This window comes from Somniosus microcephalus, chromosome 3, assembly GCF_052327205.1.
Source record: "Somniosus microcephalus isolate GS21.2 chromosome 3, FLI_Smic_1.0, whole genome shotgun sequence".
Classification (NCBI taxonomy): domain Eukaryota; kingdom Metazoa; phylum Chordata; class Chondrichthyes; order Squaliformes; family Somniosidae; genus Somniosus; species Somniosus microcephalus.
The window spans coordinates 260,206,920-260,230,665 of NC_140989.1; the positions used below are offsets into that span (position 1 = coordinate 260,206,920).

The window sequence follows — 23,746 nt, forward strand, 5'->3', positions numbered from 1 at the left end:
AGTGCTCATCCAAATGCTTCTTGAATGTTGTGAGGGTTCCTGCCTCCACCACCCTTTCAGGCATTGAGTTCCACATTCCAACCACCCTCTGGGTGAAAAAGTTCCTCCTCAAATCCCCTCTAAATCTCCTGCCCCTTACCCTGAATCTATGCCCCCTTGCTATTGACCCCCCCACTAAGGGGAAAAGTTCCTCTTTATCTACCCTATCTATGCCCCTCATTATTTTGTACACCTCAATCAGGTCCCCCCTCAGCCTTCTCTGCTCCAAGGAAAACAACTCCAGCCTGTCCAGCCTCTCTTCATAGCTGAGGCGCTCCATCCCAGGTAACATCCTGGTGAATCTTCTCTGCACCCTCTCCAAAGCAATCACATCCTTCCTATAGTGAGGCGACCAGAACTGCACACAGTACTCCAGCTGTGGCCTCACCAGCGTTTTGTACAGCTCCATCATAACCTCCCTGCTCTTATATTCTATGCCTCGGCTAATGAAGGCAAGTATCCCATATGCCTTTTTAACCACCTTATCTACCTGCTCCGCTGCCTTCAGGGATCTATGTACATGTACACCAAGGTCCCTCTGACCCTCTGTACTTCCTAGGGTCCTACCACTCATTGTGTATGCCCTTGCCTTATTTGTCCGTCCAAAATGCATCACCTCGCACTTTTCAGGGTTAAATTCCATTTGCCACTTTTCCGCCCATCTGACCAACCCGTTTATATCGTCCTGTAGCTGGAGGCTTTCCTCCTCGCAATTTACCACCCCACCAATTTTCGTGTCATCTGCGAACTTACTGATCATACCTTTTACATTCTCATCCAAATCATTTATGTAGATCACAAACAATAAGGGACCCAGCACCGATCCCTGAGGTACCCCACTGGACACAGGCTTCCAGTCACAAAAGCAACCTTCGACCATCACCCTCTGCCTCCTGCCACTCAGCCAGTTTAGGATCCAACGCGCCAAGGCACCCTGGATCCCATGGGCTCTTACCTTCTTGACCAGTCTCCTATGCGGGACTTTGTCAAAAGCTTTACTGAAGTCCATGTAAACCACATCCACAGCATTTCCCTCATCCACCCCACTAGTCACCCCCTCGAAAAATTCGATCAGATTTGTTAGACATGATTTACCCTTGACAAAGCCATGCTGACTATCCCCGATTAATCCTTGCCTCTCCAAGTGGAGATTAATTTTGTCCCTCAGAATTTTTTCCAATAATTTCCCCACCACAGATGTTAGACTCACTGGCCTGTAATTCCCTGGTTTATCCCTGCTACCCTTCTTGAATAATGGTACTACGTTAGCTGTTCTCCAGTCCTCTGGTACATCCCCTGTGGCCAGAGAGGTTCTGAAAATTAGTGTCAGAGCCCCTGCAATCTCCTCCCTTGCCTCCCACAGCAGCCTGGGATACATCTCGTCCGGGCCTGGGGATTTATCCACTTTTTGGCCCGCTAAAACCGCTAGCACCTCCTCCCTCTCAATGCTAATATGTTCGAGTATGTCACAGTCCCCTTGCGCGATTTCTATGTCTGCATCGTCTTTCTCCATAGTGAACACAGATGCAAAAAATTCATTTAAAACCCCGCCTACATCCTCTGGCTCTACACACAGATTGCCACTTTGGTCCCTAATGGGCCCTACCCTTTCCCTGGTTATCCTCTTGCCCTTAATATACTTATAAAACATCTTAGGATTTTCCTTTATTTTGCTCGCCAGTGTTATTTCATGGCCCCTCCTCGCCCTCCTAATTTCTTTTTTAAGTATGCCCCTGCTCTTTTTATACTCCTCTAGGGCTTCTTCTGTCTTTAGTCTTTTGTAACTGCCAAAAGCCCCCCTTTTATTTCTAATGCATTTTTGTATATCCCTTGTCATCCAAGGTTCCCTTTGCTTGTTGGTCCCACCCTTGACCTTTACAGGAACATGTTGGCGTTGTACTCTCTCTATTTCCCTTCTGAAAGTCTCCCACTGTTTTGATGTGGATTTTCCTATAAGCAGCTGCTCCCAGTCCACTTTGGCCAGATCCTGCCTTATCATATTAAAATCGGCCTTCCCCCAATTTAGAACCCTTATTTCCGGGCCGTCTTTGTCTTTTTCCATGACCACCTTAAATCTCACTGAATTATGGTCACTGTCGCCAAAATGCTCTCCTACTGACACTTCCACCACTTGCCCGGCTACATTCCCCAGAATTAGGTCCAGTATCACCCCCTCTCTTGTAGGACTTTCTACATGTTGGCTCAAAAAGCTCTCCTGGATGCACTTTAAGAATTCTGCACCCTCTAAGCCTTTCACACTCTGACTGTCCCAATTTATATTGGGGAAGTTGAAATCCCCCACTATTATTACCCTATTATTTTCGCTCTTCTCTGAGATTTGCCTACATATCTGTTCCTCTATCTCCCCCTGACTGTTTGGGGGCCTATAGTACACTCCCAGCAAAGTGCTTGCCCCCTTTTTGTTTTTAAGTTCTACCCATATGGCCTCATTAGAGGAACCCGCTAATATATCATCCCTCCTTACAGCAGTAATTGACTCCTTAATTAATATTGCAACACCCCCTCCCCTTTTACACCCCCCTCTGTCTCGCCTGAAGATTCTATACCCCGGAATATTGAGCTGCCAGTCCTGACCCTCCCTCTATGAACAGCATTCTGATGCAGGTCTCCTTACCATCTAGGTGATTCAGTGCCGAGTGTAGAGCAGTTGTGATTGCATCCTCCGTTGATCTGTTTGCACGATAGGCAAACTGGTGTTGGTCAAGAGAGGCAGGAACACTGGCTTTGATGTGGGCTAAGACCAGTCTCTCAAAACACTTCATTATGATGGGTGTGAGTGCGACAGGTCGATAGTCGTTCAGGCACGTCACAGCCGTTTGTTTTGGCACAGGAATAATGGTAGCTGAAGTTGAGATGACAGAAGCGATCTGTGCGAGAGCTTGCTTCAAGGAGACGACAGTGGATAGAGAGTTTATTCCAAACACTTCCAAACTGCATACAGCTCAAAAGTGTCTTCCAAGTCCTGAAGGCTCAAGCTTCTGACATTGGAAACTGCACAGCTGTGAAATGGTAGCTTTCATACCACTTTTGCAGATGTCACCTATTCACAGCAATGGGGAGACATAGAGAACCCGACATACTTACCTGAAGTGATATCCGAACGGCGTGAACCTTGTTAAAAAAGTGGTAAAACAGAAATAGGCTGGCAAAATAGTAGTTAACAAGCGTTTAACTATCTTAAATGCCTCCCCCACCGCTTGGTGTCGGGTCTGTTCTGAAATTGCAGACCCGTCACTTTGGAAATTTACATGGAGGCGGGTTCGGAGCGGGCTCCCAACCCGCTGTCAATCATTTCGATTTTGACAGCGGAACTGTCTCTGAACCCGCTTTCTGAGCATCGGCAAAATCACAGCCTATCAAATTAAATTATCAAGGAACATAAAACAAAATAGTAAAATATTTTATAGGCACATAAATAAAAAAAGGAAGGTCGGGTTGGGAATAGGGCCACTCAGGGATGGACAGGATAATACCACAGGCAACGATAGACAGGTGGCAGAAATATTAAATAATTACTTTGCTTCAGTATTTACCAGGGAGATAGTACAGGTGGACATGACATTGGATCATGAGATTAGTAATCGAATAACTGCATTTAAAATAAAAAGAAGAGATATATTAAACAAACTAATCAAACTCAAAGAGGAAAAAAAACCCTGGTCCAGACGGATTACATCTGCACACTTTTAAAGGATCTAGGGAAGACATAGCAGAGGCATTACAACACATATTTAATAATTTGTTAAAAAAAGGTGTAGTGCCATAGGGCTGGCAGATAGCTAACGTAATACCTATATTTAAGAAGGGAGATAGAACAGTGTCCAGGGAACTATAGACCAGTCAGCTAAACATCGGTGGTAGGAAAAATAATGGAATCCCCACTAAAGGAGAAAATAGAAGAACATCTAGAAACCAAAAATATAATAATGAATAGTCAGCATGGATTACAAAAGGGAAAGTCTTGCTTGACCAACCTCATTGAGTTTTTTTGAAGAGGTAACAGAGAGAATAGACAAGGGTAATGCAATAGATGTAATTTATTTAGATTTTCAAAAGGCCTTCGATAAGGTACCACATAATAGACGAATGAATAAAGCCAGATAATGTGGATGCAGAGGACAAGCAGCAGATTGGATAGCTAACTGGCTTCAAGACAGAAAGCAGAGAGTTGGGGTAAAGGGCAGAAGGTGGGTAGTGGTGTTCCACAAGGAACGGTGCTGGAACCACTGTTATTCACAATTTATATTAACAATTTAGACATCGGAATCAAAAAACACAATTTCTAAATTTGCGGATGGCACCAAATTGGGGAGGATAGTCAATACTAAGGAGAAGTGCAACAAATTACAGGAGGATATTAATAAACTTGTAGAATGGGCATATAATTGGCAAATGAACTTCAACACAGATAAATGTGAGGTATTGCATTTTGGTAGGAAGAATAGGGAGGTCACTTATTACTTGAAGCGGGTGAGTCTGGGTGGGGTAGAGGGTGGTGAGAGTGTGGAACTCGCTACCACAGGGATTGGTTGAGGCAAATAGTACAGATGCATTTAAGGGGAGGCTAGATAAGCATATGAGGGAGAAGGGAATTGAGGGTTATGCTGCTAGATTTAGATGAGGAAAGACAGGAGGAGGCTCGAGTGGAGCATAAACGCTGGCGTGGACTGGTTGGGCCGAATGGCCTGTTTCTGTGCCATATATCCTATGTAAACCTATGTAATTCTATGTTGGTCACAGTTCCTTTGTGTGCACTCCTGCACCTCCTGGCCCCACAAAAATAATTGAAAACTTACTCAGCTGTATTGGCAGTAAAACTGGTCGGAGAGTGCATGGCGCAGTTAGCATATTAAAATGGGCCGACCGTAGGGTTGCCAACTCTGGTTGGACATGTTCCTGGAGGTTTCATCACATGGTCTCCCACCCCCCCCGCCGCAAACGCCTCGCCCAGTCAAACATCCTTTTTGCCTTCCCCCATCTCCCAATATTTTTATCTATATATATAAAGGAATTGATCTGTCTGTCTATCTGTCTGTCTGTCCTCACGTGTGCATCTGTCCGGCTATGCGCTCGAAAGTTATAGAGCGTACCTACGCGCGCGTTACCTCCAAAGAAAGCTTACGCTTCCGGGACGGTCGTAAGCGTATTTACTTTTCGGTCGAACGAAAATTGTTCGCGCCTTATGCAAAAAACCTTCAAAATTAAACTCATTATCTGCTACTTAGCATTGATTGACTGACGTCAAGGTTCCACCAATCCTGTGCCGTCGCGATTGACCAATCCTACAGTACAGTCCCCTGATGGTTGGCCAATCGGTGTGTGTGTGTGGGCGGGACTAATCGTTTTCATCTCAGGGATGTGGCATCCATTGCCTCAAGCTAAAAACCCCATTGCTGCTTCAACTCCTTCCAGCTCAAACTACTCTGCTCATCCAGCTTTGAAAAAGTTAGTATCTCTTTTAAAAATAACATAAGATTTACCAAAAACGTTTTATAAGTACTTTCACTTTCATCTTTCAAGGTATTAAAAGGTAGAAATGTTGCCCGGCAGCAGATTGAGAGGGGGACACAGAGACAGGGCCAAAAAGCCTGGGACTCGATTTAAAATGTTGCCCGGCAGCAGATTCACAGAGGGACACAGAGAGGCCCCAAAGCCTGGCACTTGATTTAAACCGCCCAGCCCAAAACAGCCCTGGCAAAGCCGGGCTCCCCCAGCTAGTAACTAATAAATGAAAGTGTTCAGAGAAAATGTCCCTCTGATATTCCTCCTGGGTTTTACTTGCAGCAGTGCCCTGGAGATTAATCTTTAATTCCTAGAGTCTCCAGGACAATCCTGGAGGGTTGACAACCCCATTTTGAGGTTATTACCATTATCTGGCGATTTTGGGAAGTTAAAATTGCCTGCCCAGGTTCAGATAAGTGAATAGCAAAATACTGCGGATGCTGGAAATCTGAAATAACAACAGAAAACGCTGGAAATGCTCAGCAGGCCAGGCAGCATCTGTGGAGAGAGAAATAGAGTCAACGTTTCAGGTTGAAGGCCTTTCGTCAGACGTTCTGACGAAAGGTCTTCGACCTGAAACGTTAACTCTGTTTCTCTCTCCACGGATGCTGCCTGGCCTGCTGAGTTTTTCCAGCGTTTTCTGTTGTTAATTCAGATAAGTGAAGTTCTACTGTGACGAGGCATATGCAATAAAGCAAAATGCCTCAGTGCTGAACAAAAGTATTTTCCATATACGTGTGTGCAAAGGGACTGAATATTTTCCTCTCCGCTGCTTCTGGTGTTTGTGACTGGAGCTGAAGCAAGATAAGTAACAGATTGATTAAACTTCCAGCTGATATCAGGAAATTCTACCGCAATAGCGAAGGGTTATTTTTAAAACTGTCCAGGCTCAACATTTTCTGTTGGATCCACATACATAACATTAAATGAAAAAATATTCCAATTAATTTGTCAGCAAAACCATGAAATGCTTTGCAACTTAAGCTACATGAAAACAAGTTACATTTATTCAAGGGGCTTTAACATCAAAAATTATCCTGAAGTGCTTCACAGAGGCACAATCAGTCAAAAATAGGCACCAAGACAAAGATGGAGTTATTAGGAATGGTAATCTACAGCTTGGTCAACCCACAGCTGGGTTTTATGGAGGACATTAAATGAGGAGAGGGTGCTGCAGAGGCAGAAGAGTTTAGGGAGGGAATTCCAGAGTGTAGATCCTTAATAGCTGAAGGCACTGCTGCCAATGGTGGGGCACAGGGAGCGGACGATGCACAAAAGGCCAGCATCAGAGGAGGAATACAGGGCTAGAGGTGATGACACTGATAGGGAGGGCAAGGCCGTGAAGGATTTAAAACATGAGGATGAGGATAAACATGGAGACTAGGAGCCAATTTTGGCCGGCAATGGCAGGGCTGATAGATGAGTGGGACTTGGTGAGTTTCTCCAGCGTTTTCTGTTGTTGAAGTTTATGGAGGGTGGAGAATGGGAGGCCATCCAGGAGAGCAATGGAATAGTAAAGTCTGGAGGTGACAAAGACATGGTTGAGGATTTCAGTGACTCATGGGTTGAGGCATAAACAGAGGCAGGTATTGTTAAGGATGGAGAATATATGGAGTAGGAAGCTCAGCTCAGGTTCGAATAGGAAACCAGACTGAAAATCATTGTTGATGGTGGAGAGATACAGCTGGGTGTAGTCAGTGTACATGTGGAAGCTGACCCTATGTTAGTGATGATGTCGCCAAGGGCCAGCATGTAGCTCGAGAAGAAGAACGTACCAAGGAGAGATCCTTGGGGGACTCTGAGGTAACTGTGCAGGGGCAGGAAGAAAAGCCATTGCTCTGATGCTCTGGCTACGATTGGATAGCTAAGAATGGAACCAAGCAAGAACAGTCCCACTGAGTTGGACAACAAAGGGAAACCGTTGGAGGAGGATGGTGTGGTCGACCATATCAAAGGCTGCAGAGGTGTCAAGGAGAGATAACGCACCACAGTCAGCTGTGACTTTGGTTTGAGCCATTTCAATGCTATAGTAGAGAACGAAACCTGATTGGAAGATTCAAGCATGGAGTTTCAGAAAAGATGGCCATGGATTAGAGAGGCCACAACACGTTCAACAACTTTATGGAGAGGAAAAGGATATTGGGGATGGGGCTGTAGTTGTAAAAACAGAGGGGGTTAAGGGTGGGCTTTTTGAAAAGGAGGGTGATGATGGTGGTTTTGAAAGCGAGAGGAATAGTACCTGATGAGAGAAAACCATTTAAGTCAGGTTGCATGGAGACCAAGAAAGGAAGTTGGGTGGTCAGCAGTTAAGCAGGAATGGGGTCAAGCGAGCAGGAGGTGGGTTTCATGGATAAGATGAACTTGGAGAGGGCACGAGGACAAACTGCAGAAAAGTGTAGGTTCAGGGCTAGGGTAGGCAGAGTTTGGTCCGAGATTTGACTTGGTAAGGAAGTGGAGAAACTGAGGTAGCTGAACAATAGTCTCAATGAAGAAATCCATGAATTCCTCACTCTTGTTGGAGGTAAAAGAGGAGGGACCAGGGAGAGGGGTTTGAGAAAATAGTTGGTAGTGGAGAAAAGAGGTAACTTATTATTGCTCTCCTGGAGTAGTGTACAGATTCTGCGATTCCTTTGTAACAGTCCATTTTACAGACTTTGCATTCTTAACCTGGGGTGGTTTTGCAAGATTTAGATGATTCTAGACCTTGTGATCTACATGGGGTTCTTCAGCGGCCAAAATTTCTCATTGAATGGTTTATTTAGCCGTCCTTCCTACGTATTTGGTACTGATGGAAGAAGTGCGGAATAACAAAGGCCGTGATGAATCACAGAAAACAGAGCATCATTCTTCCATTCTGAATTGGCTAACCTAAACATCTGAATTTGTTGTAATATATTAACTATTTATGGATGATTTTGCAGGAAGTGCCCTTTTCACTGACATTACAAAACTACTGAAGATAAGGACACCTAACAAAAATGAAGCATTTGTGTCTGTTAGTATATTGGTTTCTCTGTTGCTGGTCATAGTATACATAGGGTTAATGCTGGTTTCTGCTGGCTTTTTCTGCAAATTGTAAGATATATGCTATAGTCTGGAATGTAAAAAGAGGTCACTTTAAATGCAATCTTTAAAAGCATTTCCTGACACCTTTTTGTTTAGGATATCATTCCAGTTAATTTGATCAAGTACAGGCAGGCTGAGCGGTGTCATTGCACATGGGTGGGGACTGGCCTAGCAGATAATTGTGAGAATTTAGTACAGATCAGTGAATCAAGCCATCTCATTCAATGTCAAACATCCTTAGTGATTGACATTGTAGGATAGTGGTTATGAATGACAGCTTGTGTCTGGGGTGAAGACATAGGTTATGCCTATGAGAAATTCAAGGACTCTGATGGACAGCTCTGTGACCAAGAGCTTCCAATTGTGGCCATGTAGTAGGTCACTTGGGCTTAGCTCAGCAATCAGTCAGTAACCAGCAGAAACACTGAGCTAAATCAGTAACTCCATAGTAGCATTTTGCCACATAAGAAATGAAAATTAATGCTATGTTGAGAAGAAAGGCAGGAGAGGCATCTTTGCTGTTTTGATATTTTGGTAAGAATAGCAAAGGCTGCAGCGGTTCAAGAAGGCAACTCACCACCACCTTCTCAAGGGCAACTAGGGATGGGCAATAAATGCTGGCCTTGCCTGCGATGCCCAGATCCCATAAGCAAATTAAAAAAAATACATATAAGGGAACAAGTCCCATGGTGCACTTGCACTGGCAGAGTGTAAAGTGGTGAAACTTTCAACCAATGTTTAACCTGTTGGAGACCCCATGCCAAATCCTAGGAATGTAGAGGCCAATGCCTAAACCTGTACTGGCAGGGATGCTGGACTGACAGGAAGACAGCAAATTTCAGAATGACATTGCTAGTGCTCTGGGGGAGGGTTGAAACTAAAATGACAGGGGGTTGGGCACCTGAGCAGGGAGACAGAGGAAAGGGAAACAAGGATAGAAGCAAAAGACAGGAAGGAGAAAAGCAAAGGTGGCAGACAGAGAAATCAAGGGTTTAGATCAAACATGGCCACAGTAAATAATAATTCTAAAAGGTGTAAGAGTGTTAAAAAAACAAGCCTGAAGACTTTGTGTCTTAATGCGAGGAGCATTCGTAATAAGGTGGATGAATTAGCTGCGCAAATAGAGGAAAACGGATATGATATGATTGGGATTACGGAAACATGGCTACAGGGTGACCAAGGCTGGGAACTCAATATCCAGGGGTATTCAATATTCAGGAAAGATAGGCAAAATGGAAAAGGAGGTGGGGTAGCATTGCTGATTAAAGAGGGGATTAACACAATTGAAAGGAAGGATATTAGCTCTGATGATGTGGAATCTGTATGGGTAGAACTGAGAAATACCAAGGGGCAGAAAACATTATTGGGAGTGGTATACAGACCTCCGAACAGTAATGCGGAGGTTGGGGATGGCATTAAACGGGAAATTAGAGACGCGTGCAATAAGGGCACAGCAGTTATCATGGTTGACTTTAATCTACATATAGATTGGGCTAAGCAAATTAGTAACAATACTGTGGAGAAGGAATTCCTGGAGTGTATACGAGATGGTTTCCTGGACCAATATGTCGAGGAACCAACTAGAGATCAGGCCACATTAGACTGGGTATTATATAATGAGAAAGGATTAATTAGCAATCTTGTTGTGCGAGGCCCCTTGGGTCAGAGCGATCATAATATGATAGAATTCTTCATTAAGATGGAGAGTGAAGTAGTTGACTCAGAGACTAGGGTCCTGAATTTAAATAAAGGAAACTACGATGGTATGAGGCGCGAGTTGGGTAAGATTAATTGGGGAATGTTATTCAAAGGGTTGACGGTGGATGGGCAATGGCAAACATTCAAAGATCGCATGGATGAACTACAGAATTTGTACATCCCTGTTTGGCATAAAAATAAAACAAAAAAGGTGACTTAACCGTGGCTAACAAGGGAAATTAGGGATAGCATAAGATCCAAGGAGAGGACATATAAATTGGCCAGAAAAAGCAGTAAACCTGAGGATTGGGAGCAGTTTAGGATTCATCAAAGGAGGACAAAGGGACTAATTAAGAGGGGGAAAATAGAGTATGAGACTAAGCTTTCAGGGAACATAAAAACTGACTGTAAAAGCTTTTATAGATATGTGAAGAGAAAAAGATTGGTGAAGTCAAGTGTAGGTCCCTTGCAGTCAGAATCAGGGGAATTTATAATGGGGAACAAAGAAATGGCAGACCAATTAAATACATAATTTGGTTCTGTCTTCACAAAGGAGGACACAAATAACCTCCCAGAGATATCGGGGAACATAGGGTCTAATGAGAGGGAGGAACTGAAAGAAATCAGTATTTGTAGGGAAATGGTGTTGGGGAAATTGACAGGATTGAAGGCAGATAAATCCCCAGGGCCTGATAATCTACATCCTAGGGTACTTAAGGAAGTGGCCCTGGAAATAGTAGATGCATTGCTGGTCATCTTCCAAAATTCGGAGGGTAGCTAATGTTACCCCACTATTCTAAAAAGGTGGTAGAAAGAAAATGGGGAATAATAGACTGGTAAGCCTGACATTAGTAGTGGGGAAAATGCTAGAGTCCATTATAAAAGATGTAATAGCAGAGCACTTTGGAAACAGTGACAGGATCGGACAAAGTCAACATGGATTTACAAAAGGTAAATCGTGCTTGACTAATCTACTGGAATTTTTTTGTGGATGTAACTGGTAGAACAGATCAGGGAGAACCAGTGGATGTGGTGTATTTGGACTTTCAGAAGGCTTTCGATAAGGTCCCGCATAAGGGATTAGCATGTAAAGTTAAGGCACATGAGATTGGGGACAAGGTACTGACTTGGATGTAGAACTGGTTGGCAGACAGGATGCAAAGAGTTGGAATAAACGGCTCTTTTTCCGAGTGGCAGGCAGTGACTTGTGGGGTACCGCAGGGATTGGTCCTAGGACCCCAGCTATTCACAATATATATAAATGATCTAGACGAGGGAACTAGATGTAATATCTTCAAGTTTGCAGATGACACAAAGCTGGGTGGGCGTGTGTGCTGTGAGGAGGATGCAGAAAAACTCCAGTATGATTTGGACAGGTTGGGTAATTGGGCAGAAGCATGGCAGATGCAGTATAATGTGGATAAATGTGAGGTTATCCACTTTGGTGGCAAAAACAGGAAGGCAGATTATTATCTGAACGGCAATAGATTGGGAGAAGGGGAAGTGCAACGAGACCTGGGTGTCCTTGTGCACCAGTCGCTGAAGGTAAGCATGCAGGTGCAGCAGGCGGTTAAGAAGGCAAATGGTATGTTGGCCTTCGTAGCGAGACGGTTCGAGTACAAGAAGAAGGATGTCTTGCTGCAGTTGTACAGGGCCTTGCTGAGACCACACCTTGAGTATTGTGTGCAGTTTTGGTCGCCTTATCTGAGGAAGGATGTTCTTGCCATGCAGCGAAGATTCACCAGACTGATACCTGGGATGGCAGGAATGAGGAGAGGTTGGGTCGATTGGGCTTATACTCGCTGGAGTTGAGAAGAATGAGAGGGGATTGCATTGAAACTTATAAAATTCTAACAGGGCTGGACAGACTAGATGCAGGAAGGATGTTCCCGATGGCCGGGAAGTCCAGAACCAGGGGTCACAGTCTAAGGATAAGGGGTAAGCCATTTAGGACAGGGATGAGGAGGAATTTCTTCCCCCAGAGAGTGGTGAACCTGTGGAATTCTCTACCACAGAAGGCAGTGGAGGCCAATTCATTAAATATATTCAAGAAGGAGTTGGATATATTTCTTAAGGCTAAAGGGATCAAGGGATATGGGGAGAAGGCAGGGACAGGATACTGAATTTCGATGATCAGCCATGATCTCATTGAATGGCGGAGCAGGCTCGAGGGGCCGAATGGCCTACTCCTGCTCCTATCTTCTATGTTTCTATGACACCCTGCCACTCAGAAGGGGAGCCAGGGCCCCAGATTGGGCTGAAGTAAAAGGCTGTAACAATTTTTTAAAAAAAATATTTCTCCCCGGGGGTAATCAATCCCTTTGGGATCAGTTGGCATTGGACTACTCACTCTTGGGTATTTCACTAGGCCTAGATTAGGACCTACACTTGTTCTCAGCATACCTAAGCCCAGCTAGATCTGTTGGGATGCTTCTGGTGGAATCTCCAGAAGAGCCCAGTAATGCTGTGAGTCATGGCCTCAAAATGCAGGAGTTGCGTATGTGGCACAAGCATAAGATTTCCCACATCCCCACAGCTCAATTTCCTTCCAAGTTCTCAATGGGGAAATACCTGGTGGATCTGGGTTTTGCCCCAAGTTATGTCCTCCCTGCTATAATTATCCCAGAACTGCACTCTCCGGATCGAACAATTTTCAGGCTATATTGTTCATACTGAGTATTGTTCATTTACCTATTTAATATTAAACAAACATGTCTATTTATTTACAGCCTGACACTTGGTCTGATGGAGTGTATATTCTTCTACCTACTGAAAGCAAACAGAAATGCCAACACTTGATATCTTTCAGGTAGCTGCAGTCCAGTGGCACGGGTTCTCTGTTTGAACCTGGGCTCCTTCTACATTTAGCTTGATATTGGGCTGCTAAGGACATCCTGGGTTCATAGAGAGCATGAAGTCTGCCTACAGGAGTGGTCATTGATGCTAAACACAAGCAGTATATCTAGCAGGTAACATTCGCGTCACAGAAGTGCCAGGCAATGACTATCTCCAACAAGCGAGAGTCTAACCACCTCCCCTTGACATCCAATGGCATTACTATCGCCGAATCCCCCACTATCAACATCCTGGGGGGTCACCATTAACCAGAAACTTAACTGGACCAGCCACATAAATACTGTGGCAACAAGAGCAGGTCAGAGGCTAGGTATTCTGCAGTGAGTGTCTCACCTCCTTACTCCCCAAAGTCTTTCCACCATCTACAAGGCACAAGTAAGGAGTGTGATGGAATACTCTCCACTTACCTGGATGAGTGCAGCTCTAATAACACTCAAGAAGTTCGATACCATCCAGGACAAAGCAGCCCACTTGATTGGCACCCCATCCACCACCTTAAACATTCACTCCCTCTACCACCGGCGTACCGTGGCTGCAGTGTGTACCACCTACAAGATGCACTGCAGCAACTCGCCAAGGCTTCTTCGGCAGCACCTCCCAAACCTGCGACCACTTCCACCTAGAAGGACAAGGGCAGCAGGCGCATGGGAACACCACCACCTCCAAGTCACACACCATCTTGACTTAGAAGTATATTGCCGATCCTTCATCGTCGCTGGGTCAAAATCTTAGAACTCCCTACCTAACAGCACTGTGGGAGTACCTTCACCACATGGACTGCAGCAGTTCAAGAAGGCGGCTTACCTGCTAGATATACTGCTTGTGTTTAGCATCAATGACCACTCCTGTAGGCAGACTTCATGCTCAAGGGCAACAAGGGATGGGCAACGAATGCTGGCATTGCCAGCAAAACCCTGTTCCCGTAAAAGAATAAAAACAAATAAATAAATAAAAACATAAAATCATAACAGAGATTTTAAATCTTAAAGCATTACTTATACAAAAAATAAAGCTCATCAGTTTGTGATGAATCTACAAATTTGTGAAATAGACTTCATATGATTCTGGGACAGCCCCTTCCACCACGATTGTTAATCTTGAATTTAAAAACAACCCCACTATTTAAGAGTTTAGTCTGTTGTTGCAATATTTTGATTTCAAATACAGGTGGTCATTTCCTGATTTCAGCATTGTTGCATGTTCCGCTTGTAGGATGCAGCAAATAAACAGTTTTCTAAATGGTTCTTTCAAGTGATTCTTTTCTGGGGATAGGATTGATAAGTAAGACTTTTTATAGTATCCAATGTACAGTTATTGAACTTTAATGCTCAGTAATTACAACATATGGCCCATGGTTTTATTTATGGACTAAAACTTGTGAAATGATTTTTGCTTAATCTAGTTTTAACCTAAATGTATCGCCATGTCCAGAGGGGAGGGAAACCTCACAAAGGATTAAACAGGAAATATTCAGCAATACTGGTCTTTGAAGCATAAAAAAGCCAGATGGCATTACTTAGCGTGAAAGCACAACTCGGCTTTATGAGACAACGACTCGCTGCTGGTGACTGTGTGAGAAAGAGAGAATGAGGAAAGGGGAAGAAAGAAAATTAAAGATGGGGAGGGAAAGTGGAAATGAGAGAATGAAAGACAGGAAATGAAAGAAAAAAAGGAAGAGGGAATCAAGACAGACTGAGGGGTGAAATATGGATGTAGAGATTGAATGAACAAGGGAATGAAAGAAGGTGAGAGGGAATAAAAGGAACAAAAAAGAAAAAAGTTGAAAGGAACTGATGGGGGCAGTGAGTGAGCTTTTGCGAAAGGGAGAAACGAGGAAAGAGGAAATGGGAAAGAGAAAACGAGAGAAACAAGGACAGAGGAAATGAAAAAAGAGAGGGAAGAGGGATAGGAAAGGAGGTGAAGAAATTGGGCAGAAGGGTGACTAAAATAGAGAATACAAAAAACTTAGAATGGGATAATCTAAATCCATTTACTTTTAATTTCAAAAGTTAATCAAAATTTGATTTGTAATCTGTAGTTGCATCATCGGTCATGAAAACCTGATAGATTCCCACTCCTGATTCAATATCTTGTTTGCTAAATAATTACACAACAATATTCTTTACCATAGTGATTCAAGTAGCAAAGTTTTAGTTGTCAAAAATACTGTATCCATAAAGCAAAGAAAAGATACTTTTTAGGAATAATTAAAATGAGTCCAATAACTCATTTATACTTGACTAACAATCCTTGAAACCTTCAACACATTTATCCAGATTAATAATGCATGATCACGCTATCACTATTTGCACACTGTGATTTAGGTAGCACCGAAAGCCAGGTATAAATACTAGTACAACGAAAATCTATACCTGTGAATATTTTGGAAAGTTGATTAACTTAACACTGGAATTAGCTGAAATATTGGCCCCAATATCAACTCAGACGCATTGGGAGCAGGGGTTGGTGGGGGTCCGATATCGTGTGGGAAACTAGGAAGAAAGTTCAGCACGTCTGTCAGTGGCTGTTTAACTCATGATAAGTTACTACATTCTTACCCTGCTAGTACTAATTCATGTCTTTTATCTTCGACTGGACTTTCACGCGTGCAGCAGAAGTTGGTGGAGGTCGCGGACGACGATTCCTCTGAGGAGATGATTCCTCTTCAGTGGGACCAGTGAGACAGATAGTTGGGTTTTCACCTGGTGACTCACACTTCGGAAGTGAGCAAGAGCAGACGGAAGTGGCAGGGACAGCAGTGGAGAGTTCGTGTCGGAGGGCGCAACCCTCTCCGAGCTCTGCTCAGCTGGACACAGGTGCTGTACCCCGGGGGCCGTCGATGAAAAGGAGAATCTTTGAGCAGCAGCAGAAAATGTGCGATGCACTGACAGGCCTTCCAAGCACACTGATCATAATTGCAGAGAGAATGGAGCAGTCCGCCTCAAGCATGAGTGAGTTGATGTTGCAGGGCATTGTGATGATGTGTTCTTCCATGGATGGAGTGGCCAACACCATGGAACAGCAATGCCGCAATCAAATGAGGCCATGCACACCTTGACCACGGGAGTGCGCACTCTGGATACCAACATGTCTGCCACCTTAAATAGGATGGCAGATACCTTAGCCTTGGCTTTACAGCGCCACCCTGATCTGCACCAAAGTGCTCTCCAGCAGAGTGGTAGCAATGAAATGCAGCTTGGCCATAAGAGGGATGATGGTGAATGGGGACATGGAAGTGGGAACTCCACTCAATGAGCTTTCACTTCTCACCCATTGTCCCCCCTCCCCAGCCCCAGCCAGTACCCGACATGCTACCTTGTCTCCCGATGGCCGACTCTGCCCCTGCACAGGTACAGGTGGAGCAGTCTTTGGCAGGGCTCTCACGAGCTCCAAAACCCAGAGATCATCAGCCAGGAGCATCTCAGTGGTCAGAGCAGGGATCTGAGCAGCCTGCTTCTACCTCTGCTGAAGCCACAGGGGTTGCCACACATAGGAGTGGAAGGAAAAGGAAGAGGAAAGCTTTGTAGTTGCACATGGATGTATGAGAAAATGGAATGTTGTTAAGTTACTGTTGTATAGTTAAAGCACATAAATTTAATTATTTTGCACCACTTTCCTGTCTTGTCCATTCTTAGTTGCTGGGTGGCAAGTCTCCTTTTAACTTGCTTGATGATGAATGGGACAACATGAATTAATGGGGACCAATGGGGATGTGCAAAGGGTGGCTGATTGTTTGCAGGACTGCTTTGTATTATGTGGCATTGGGAGGAGGTGGGAAGAGTGGCCGTTGTATGTGCTTCGGACATGGGTCTATGAGTGCAAACTAAGTGAATGTTGCATTAATATGGGCATTGCTGGCATCCCAGGCAGCAATGTGAGCAGCTGGTGCTGCTCTGCTCTCATCACTTTCCTCCTCCTCCTCCTCAGAATCATCCGAAGAGGATCTGAGCTCTGCACTTTGTTCCTCCTACAGGTCCAAACCTCGCTACTCTGCAATTTTGTGCAGAGTGCAGCACACCACGACCATTCTGGAGACCCTGGCTGGTGCATGTTGAAGGGTGCCTCCAGATGGCTTGTTTGATCACACATCTTGTGGTCACATGACATTCATTGTAGCGCTGTTGCGCTTCATTGGACGGGTTTCTGACAGGTGTCATCAGCAGCTCACAGGAGGCACTACCCACGGCACAGGGTGTACAAGCAGAGGCTGAGTTTCCTTGACATGTCCGAACAGCAGTGCTTCAGGAGGCTCAGGTTGTTGCATCAGGCAGTGGCAGACATCTGCAGCCTCCTAGAAAATGACTTGCTCCTTGATGGACCTGGTGGCCACGTGAAGTGGGTATCCCTTGTCTCCTAGCAGCCGCTCATTAATTGTGCTTGCAGGTCCGAAGAGGTCGGTGAGCTTGGACTGCCGCAGGACGAAAGCATCATTGCAGCTCCCCAGGAACTTTTGCCTACCTGCAGAAATATCTCTTTGTGGTTGCACACCAGCTGCATATTGATGGAATGGAAGCCCTTGCAGTTGACGAATACTCCTGGTTGATCTGGCGTACCGGATTGCCATGTGTGTGTAGTCGATGACGCCCTGCACCTGTGGGAAGCCAGCCAATGACACAAACCCAAGCGTCCGCTCATCGTGAATAGCGTAATCACAGGTGAAGCTCACATAATTACCAACCCTGGCAAACAAGCCATCAGTCACCTGTCTTATGCACTTGCGGGCTGCCGACTGGGAGATCGTGGATATGTCTCCGGCAGAGCACTGGAAGGATCCAGAGGCTAAAAAGTGGAGGGTGGTGGTTACTTTGACAGCCACTGGTAACACGTGGCCGCCAGGTCTAGCAGGGAGCAAGTCATCTTCTAGGAGGCTGCAGATGTCTGCCACCACCTGATGCAACAACCTGAGCCTCCTGAAGCACTGCTGTTCGGACATGTCAAGGAAACTCAGCCTTTGCCTGTGTCATGGGTAGTGCCTCCTGTGAGCTGCTGGTCTCTCTGCTGCTGCCCAGCTACAGGTGACTCAAGAGCAGGCTGCTGCTGCTGCTAGTCATATTGGTCCTCTTCCACGGTCCAATCTAAGGCAGCCAAAGTGCCACCCATCTTGCTATGATTCAGAAAAACTAGAAAGTGCAGAAAATAAACTCTCAGCAAAAGCACTGGGAACAAACCCTTTCCCACCAGCAGGTAAGAAAGCAGCAGTGAGTACGGAATATTTATTGCAGTATTTCCATGGGTTGGATTCAGCCCCCTCAATTGCCAGTGTTCTCGCCTTGCTTTTACTGGCGAGTTTCAAGAAGCCCGGGAAAACCATGGATGTGCCGTTAACTTTGAAAGGGAGTTGCAATATTGAGCGATTAGCATATGTTAATAGGCTGCCCACCTTCCCCGAGGGGGTTGAGCGCAAGAAGGCTAACGCGCTCGAGTTAAACATGGAAGTCGGTGGGCTGGAGCCAGTTTCCCAATGCACTCGCATTTTTGCTGGTTTTAAACCCCCACCCGCACCCAAACCCATGAGCCCCTCCAGGTTAAAATCCCCCTATTTAACTCTGAATTCTCTATTAAACTCCATTCCAGGAACAGCAACAATTCTCATCGATGAATAATCCCGAAGTGATGATGGAGCAAATAAACAGTTTGCTAAATGGTTCTTTCAAGAGGAGCCAGTTTCCAGGTACTGGTAATTTTGCCAAGAAAGAGTGCAGTGCACTATATGAAGCAGTTGTCTAGTGTGAATGAGGTTTCCAGTTTTGAAACTCAGCTGACGGTGTTTTCAATATTGTCAAGAAAACATCAACTAAACGAGTTTCAACAATCTCAGGAAAAGATCCATTGAGGCAATGAATTAGTGGGTTGATCCAATTAAACACAGTTGGAATTCTGAATTACTTAAGCAGTCTGCACGTGGCAAGCCTCAAAATTGTTGCTGATCAAATATTTTACCATATCCATCAAGAAAACAATAACATGCCATTTGCCTGCCGTCGTTTTATTCGGAAGGAATGAAAGGGTAAGACACACAATTGGAGGACTCAGCAGGAGATCATAACCAAGGGGGAGGCCTACAGGGTAGAATATCAAACCTAGCAATAACAAGGAGTAGTGCTAAAGAATAATGAGGCTCTCCAGGGAAGTAATTACTTGAAGTTGGTCTGTGGGTAGAGTTGCTGTGTATGTGAAAGTCATGGTAATCCTGATGTTTTTCAGTACTGGCTCAATTCAATCACTGGAAAGGGGGATATTCTTAGACATTAACCAAGGAATGTTATCCACCTGAATTCAATAGTTCAATAATGCCATTTTGCAGCAGGATCACAGCCTCATGAGTTTCCACAGTAATACAAATCAAGAACTAGTAAAACAGCAACAAAAGTAAGCAATTGTTGATTTCTACAAGATCTTGGATGTGTATTATTGCATTCAATTAATCTGAAGGCCCATAAAAACTGCAAAGGCTTCCATTAAATCCACGCACTGATGGTCTGTGACACACAAGGATTCTTAGACATGAATTAACAGAACTCAGAAATATTCATCCTCAGCCAGTCACCACTGGCCACAGAATTTTAATGCAATGACCAGCTCCAAGTCCTATTTTTATGGGAGTTGCGCTACTGCCAGAAATTATGGTTTATGAAACTAATGTATAACTTACAGGTACTGCTGGGAGTTGCACTCAAAGGGAGTGCTGGTCAGAAAACCAGTGTTACAAGTTGTAGCCTTCCTATGATCCATGCTTTGTTTTAGTACAGCATCCTGCTGGGAGCACTAGATTGGTGAATTTACACAATGCAGTTGGGTAAGTCATATAGTTGAGCCCTTTTAAGATTATTCCTTACTTGCAAGAGAAAAGTTGAATTTGTGAGGATTTAATCATAACATATTCTAGTATAATAATGTAAATAAAGAAATATTGTCATTTATATTTAATCTTTGGTCTGATTCTTTAAACTAAATTCATGCTATTTTCTCACTATAAATGATTGACAGTTCACTCTATAATTTTGTACAGTATTTTCAAGAAGTGTACTAATTAATTTGATGGGGTAGCACCATTCATTTTTTTTAATCCCCTTATGCTGTTGAAAATAAAGGATTAAGTCAGCAATATTCTTTCTGGGGTATCACATTTTATGGACACTGGTATCGGACAGATAGATTGCAATGTTTTGTTTTCTGGTGCTGTACATTTGTATATCCTGATAATGCAGAACAAGATAAATGTATAACTTGTTAATAAATTTCTACTTCAAAGTTATTTTTTCTACTTTGAATGTCATGTATTATATATATTCAAGTTTATGTTCATAATACATAAAAAGTATCTAAAAAGATCAGTTATTCTGTTCAGTAGAGGAAACTAATTTCAGTTGATTATTTCAGTACAAATGGCCCACTGTAGATAGAAAATGTAATGGCCCCCACTGCAATTTCCCCAACAGCAGGTGGTTTAACAGCTTGAAGCTAATGTTAAGATATTTTTATTTTTCCTTGCAGAACACGTGCACTTTCCTACTTATCTACCTAAAAAGGGAGAAAATTGAAGTCCCTTTCTGAATTGTTAGCTGTTCATTGTGTGGCTGTTTTCTACATGAATGATAGCAGTCCATTATTTATATTTACATTTCTAATTTGTTTTTAATCACCATGTCTATGAGACTCATAAAATTGATTTTTTTTCCTGTGTAAACCACATGGGAAAAGCCTAATAGAATAACTGCAATCATTAACTTTAAGTTAGTTGTGCTTGGCTATAACTCTCAACCTACATAGGAGCACAGGTTTGCTTCAATATTAGAAACGTATATGTTCGCTTGAGATAGTTTAAAAAATTCCCAATATCATCCTACAAATATATCTTTTAATACCTTTATATCAGGCTATTGATTATAATAATTGTCTTTCATCATCAACATCAGCTTTTCCACAGCACAAGAATCAACCAATCAATATTTATTTGTAAATTACCTGTTTTTTTAATTCTTCCATACTGAAATTATTAAATTATGTATTTTTACCTAATTATTATTGAAGACTCGATACCACAGTTGATAACCTTTCACCTCTTTTTATGTTTCCATCAGTCATATGTCTGACCCACGCAGAAATCCATCACCATGTTGAAGAGTGTCCGAACCAAGCAACTAAGAACCTGACGTTTTCCCAATAATCGAAGGCTAGAGAACTCAGTTGCAGGTTAGCAATAGCTGGGAATTAAAGGCCTCTGAATACGTGCTTGGGTATTCCTGGAGTTTAACCAGCTAGAACCACACAATTTACCAGTACAGAGTATCAGACACATTCTGTTGCTGAGGCATAGGTTGTGTCAATCCAAAGTGCTCAGGACAGATTGGTTTGGGCCAAAGCCTTGCGTCCATTTTTACCGCAAATCCATTTTACAGTTTGGTCCTGGAACACCTGTAGAATTCTTGTGAAGTTTTCAGAAGTACATGACAAGGCAAACACACTATGGGGGGAGTTTTAACCTAAAAAAAACGGGTGGGGTGGGGGCAGTTAAAGTGTTAAAAATCTGAATCCCGACTTCAACCCGCCCACTTCTAGTTTTAACAGAGGTGAGGCGGGACTGCTGGGGGGGGGGAGGCAGCCAGGAGGCGGGTCATCTATTCAAATATTATAATGAGGCTGAAGCCTCATCTTTAACCTCCATTTTATATTTAACTTTAGCTGTTCAGGTCTTGCACACCTCGTGAAACCCGTCAGAATGCAAGGTAAGGATTGCTGGATCCAAGAGGTAAGTGCTTTTACCCTTACCTCCTGAATCCAGTGTCCCTTTCTAACCTACCTCCCACGATCAGAGATCCCCCCCACAAGGCCTCCGATCATCCATCAGGTCACCCCATGAGGCCTCTCGCCCCACTCCACCCCCAATCCTCACCTGACCCCACCACCCCCCCCCCCCCCGGTGATTTCTGGAGACCCCCCTCCCCCCTCCACCCACACACCCCCAACCCATGCTGGTCCCAGCCCAAATGAGGTCTGACCAGCACTCTCTATAGTTGCAGTAATACTTGCTTGCTTTTATATTCTATAGTGCCGATGACGAACCCCACTACCGGTTTAGCACTTCTTGCATCCTGAGTTAGTTTTTAATGACTTTTGTATCTTGTCCCCTGGATCCATCTGTTCATCTGACTCTTACACATGCTTCCCCATTTAGACTGTATCCCCATCAGTAAATTTTGTATCCAAAGTGTACTATCACACCCCTTCTAACATTAAACTGGATCTAACATTAATTTGACCAATCTATGTTCTGTTGCAATTTTCCTGCTCTTTTCTTTATGATTTAGTATGCCTCAGGTATAGCATCCTCTGCAAACTTGGGTATACTCCTCTCTAATATGCCCTGCAGTTCAGCCTCAGCCGCAATCCTAGGGGGAGGGGGGTGCCGAGACATCACTTGTCACTGTCAATCTGAGAATGCTTCTTTTATCCCAGCTCTCTCCCTCCTATTTTCAACCAATTTCCTATCCATACCATGACGTTGCCTCCAGTTCCATGTGCCTACATTTTAGCAAGCAGTCTTGTGTAGAACCTTATCAAATGCCTACTGTACATCTATGCTTTGATTCGCTGCAATGACCGTCAAAAACTTTTGTTAGTTTAGTTAAACATTACCTACCCTCCACAAAAGCATGCTGGCTTTCCCTAATCAGCTGATATTTCTACAAGTGCTCACTTATTCAGCCCAGATAATGGATTTTTCAAATTTCCTTAGTTCTGACATTAAAGCGTAGTGGACTTTAAGTTCTTTGTTTGTCTTTTCCTCTTCTATTGAATAATAGATAACGAGACTTAAGGAAGTGGCCCTAGAAATAGTAGATGCATTGCTGATCATCTTCCAACATTTGATAGAATCTGGAACAGTACCCATGGATTGGAGGGTAGTTAATGTTACCCCACTATTCTAAAAAGGTGGTAGAGAGAAAACAGGGAATTACAGACCGGTAAGCCTGACATCGGTAGTGGGGAAAATGCTAGTCCATTATAAAAGATGTAATGGCAGAGCACTTGGAAAACAGTGACAGGATCGGACAAAGTCAACATGGATTTACAAAAGGTAAATCGTGCTTGACTAATCTACTGGAATTTTTTGAGGATGTAACTGGTAAAATAGATAAGGGAGAACCAGTGGATGTGGTGTATTTGGTCTTTCAAAAGGCTTTCAATAAGGTCCCGCATAAGAGATTAGCGTGTAAAGTTAAGGCACATGGGATTGGGGGCAAGGTATTGACTTGGATAGAGAACTGGTTGGCAGACAGAAAGCAAAGAGTTGGAATAAACGGGTCTTTTTCTGAGTGGCAGGCAGTGACTAGTGGGGTACCGCAGGGATTGGTGCTTGGACCCCAACTATTCACAATATATATTAATGATCTGGACAAGGGAACTAGATGTAATATCTCCAAGTTTGCAGACGACACAAAGCTGGGTGGGCGTGTGTGCTGTGAGGAGGATGCCGAGAAACTCCAGGATGATTTGGACAGGTTGGGTGATTGGGCAGAAGCATGGCAGATGCAATAGAACGTGGATAAATGTGAGGTTATCC

At 43.8% G+C, this 23,746-nt stretch overlaps 1 long non-coding RNA gene across 2 annotated transcripts in view; it reads left to right on the plus strand.

Annotated features, from left to right (window-relative positions):
- LOC147121871 (uncharacterized) overlaps positions 1-23,746 on the plus strand; it is a 91,149-nt gene that overhangs the window by 60,928 nt on the left and 6,475 nt on the right. The window contains exons 3-4 of one of the 2 annotated variants that reach the window (XR_015077639.1): positions 18,757-18,853; positions 21,264-21,375. This is a non-coding gene — a long non-coding RNA (uncharacterized LOC147121871). The remainder of the gene's footprint in view (positions 1-18,756; positions 18,854-21,263; positions 21,376-23,746) is intronic. The other variant, XR_015077638.1, reaches the window with a different exon arrangement.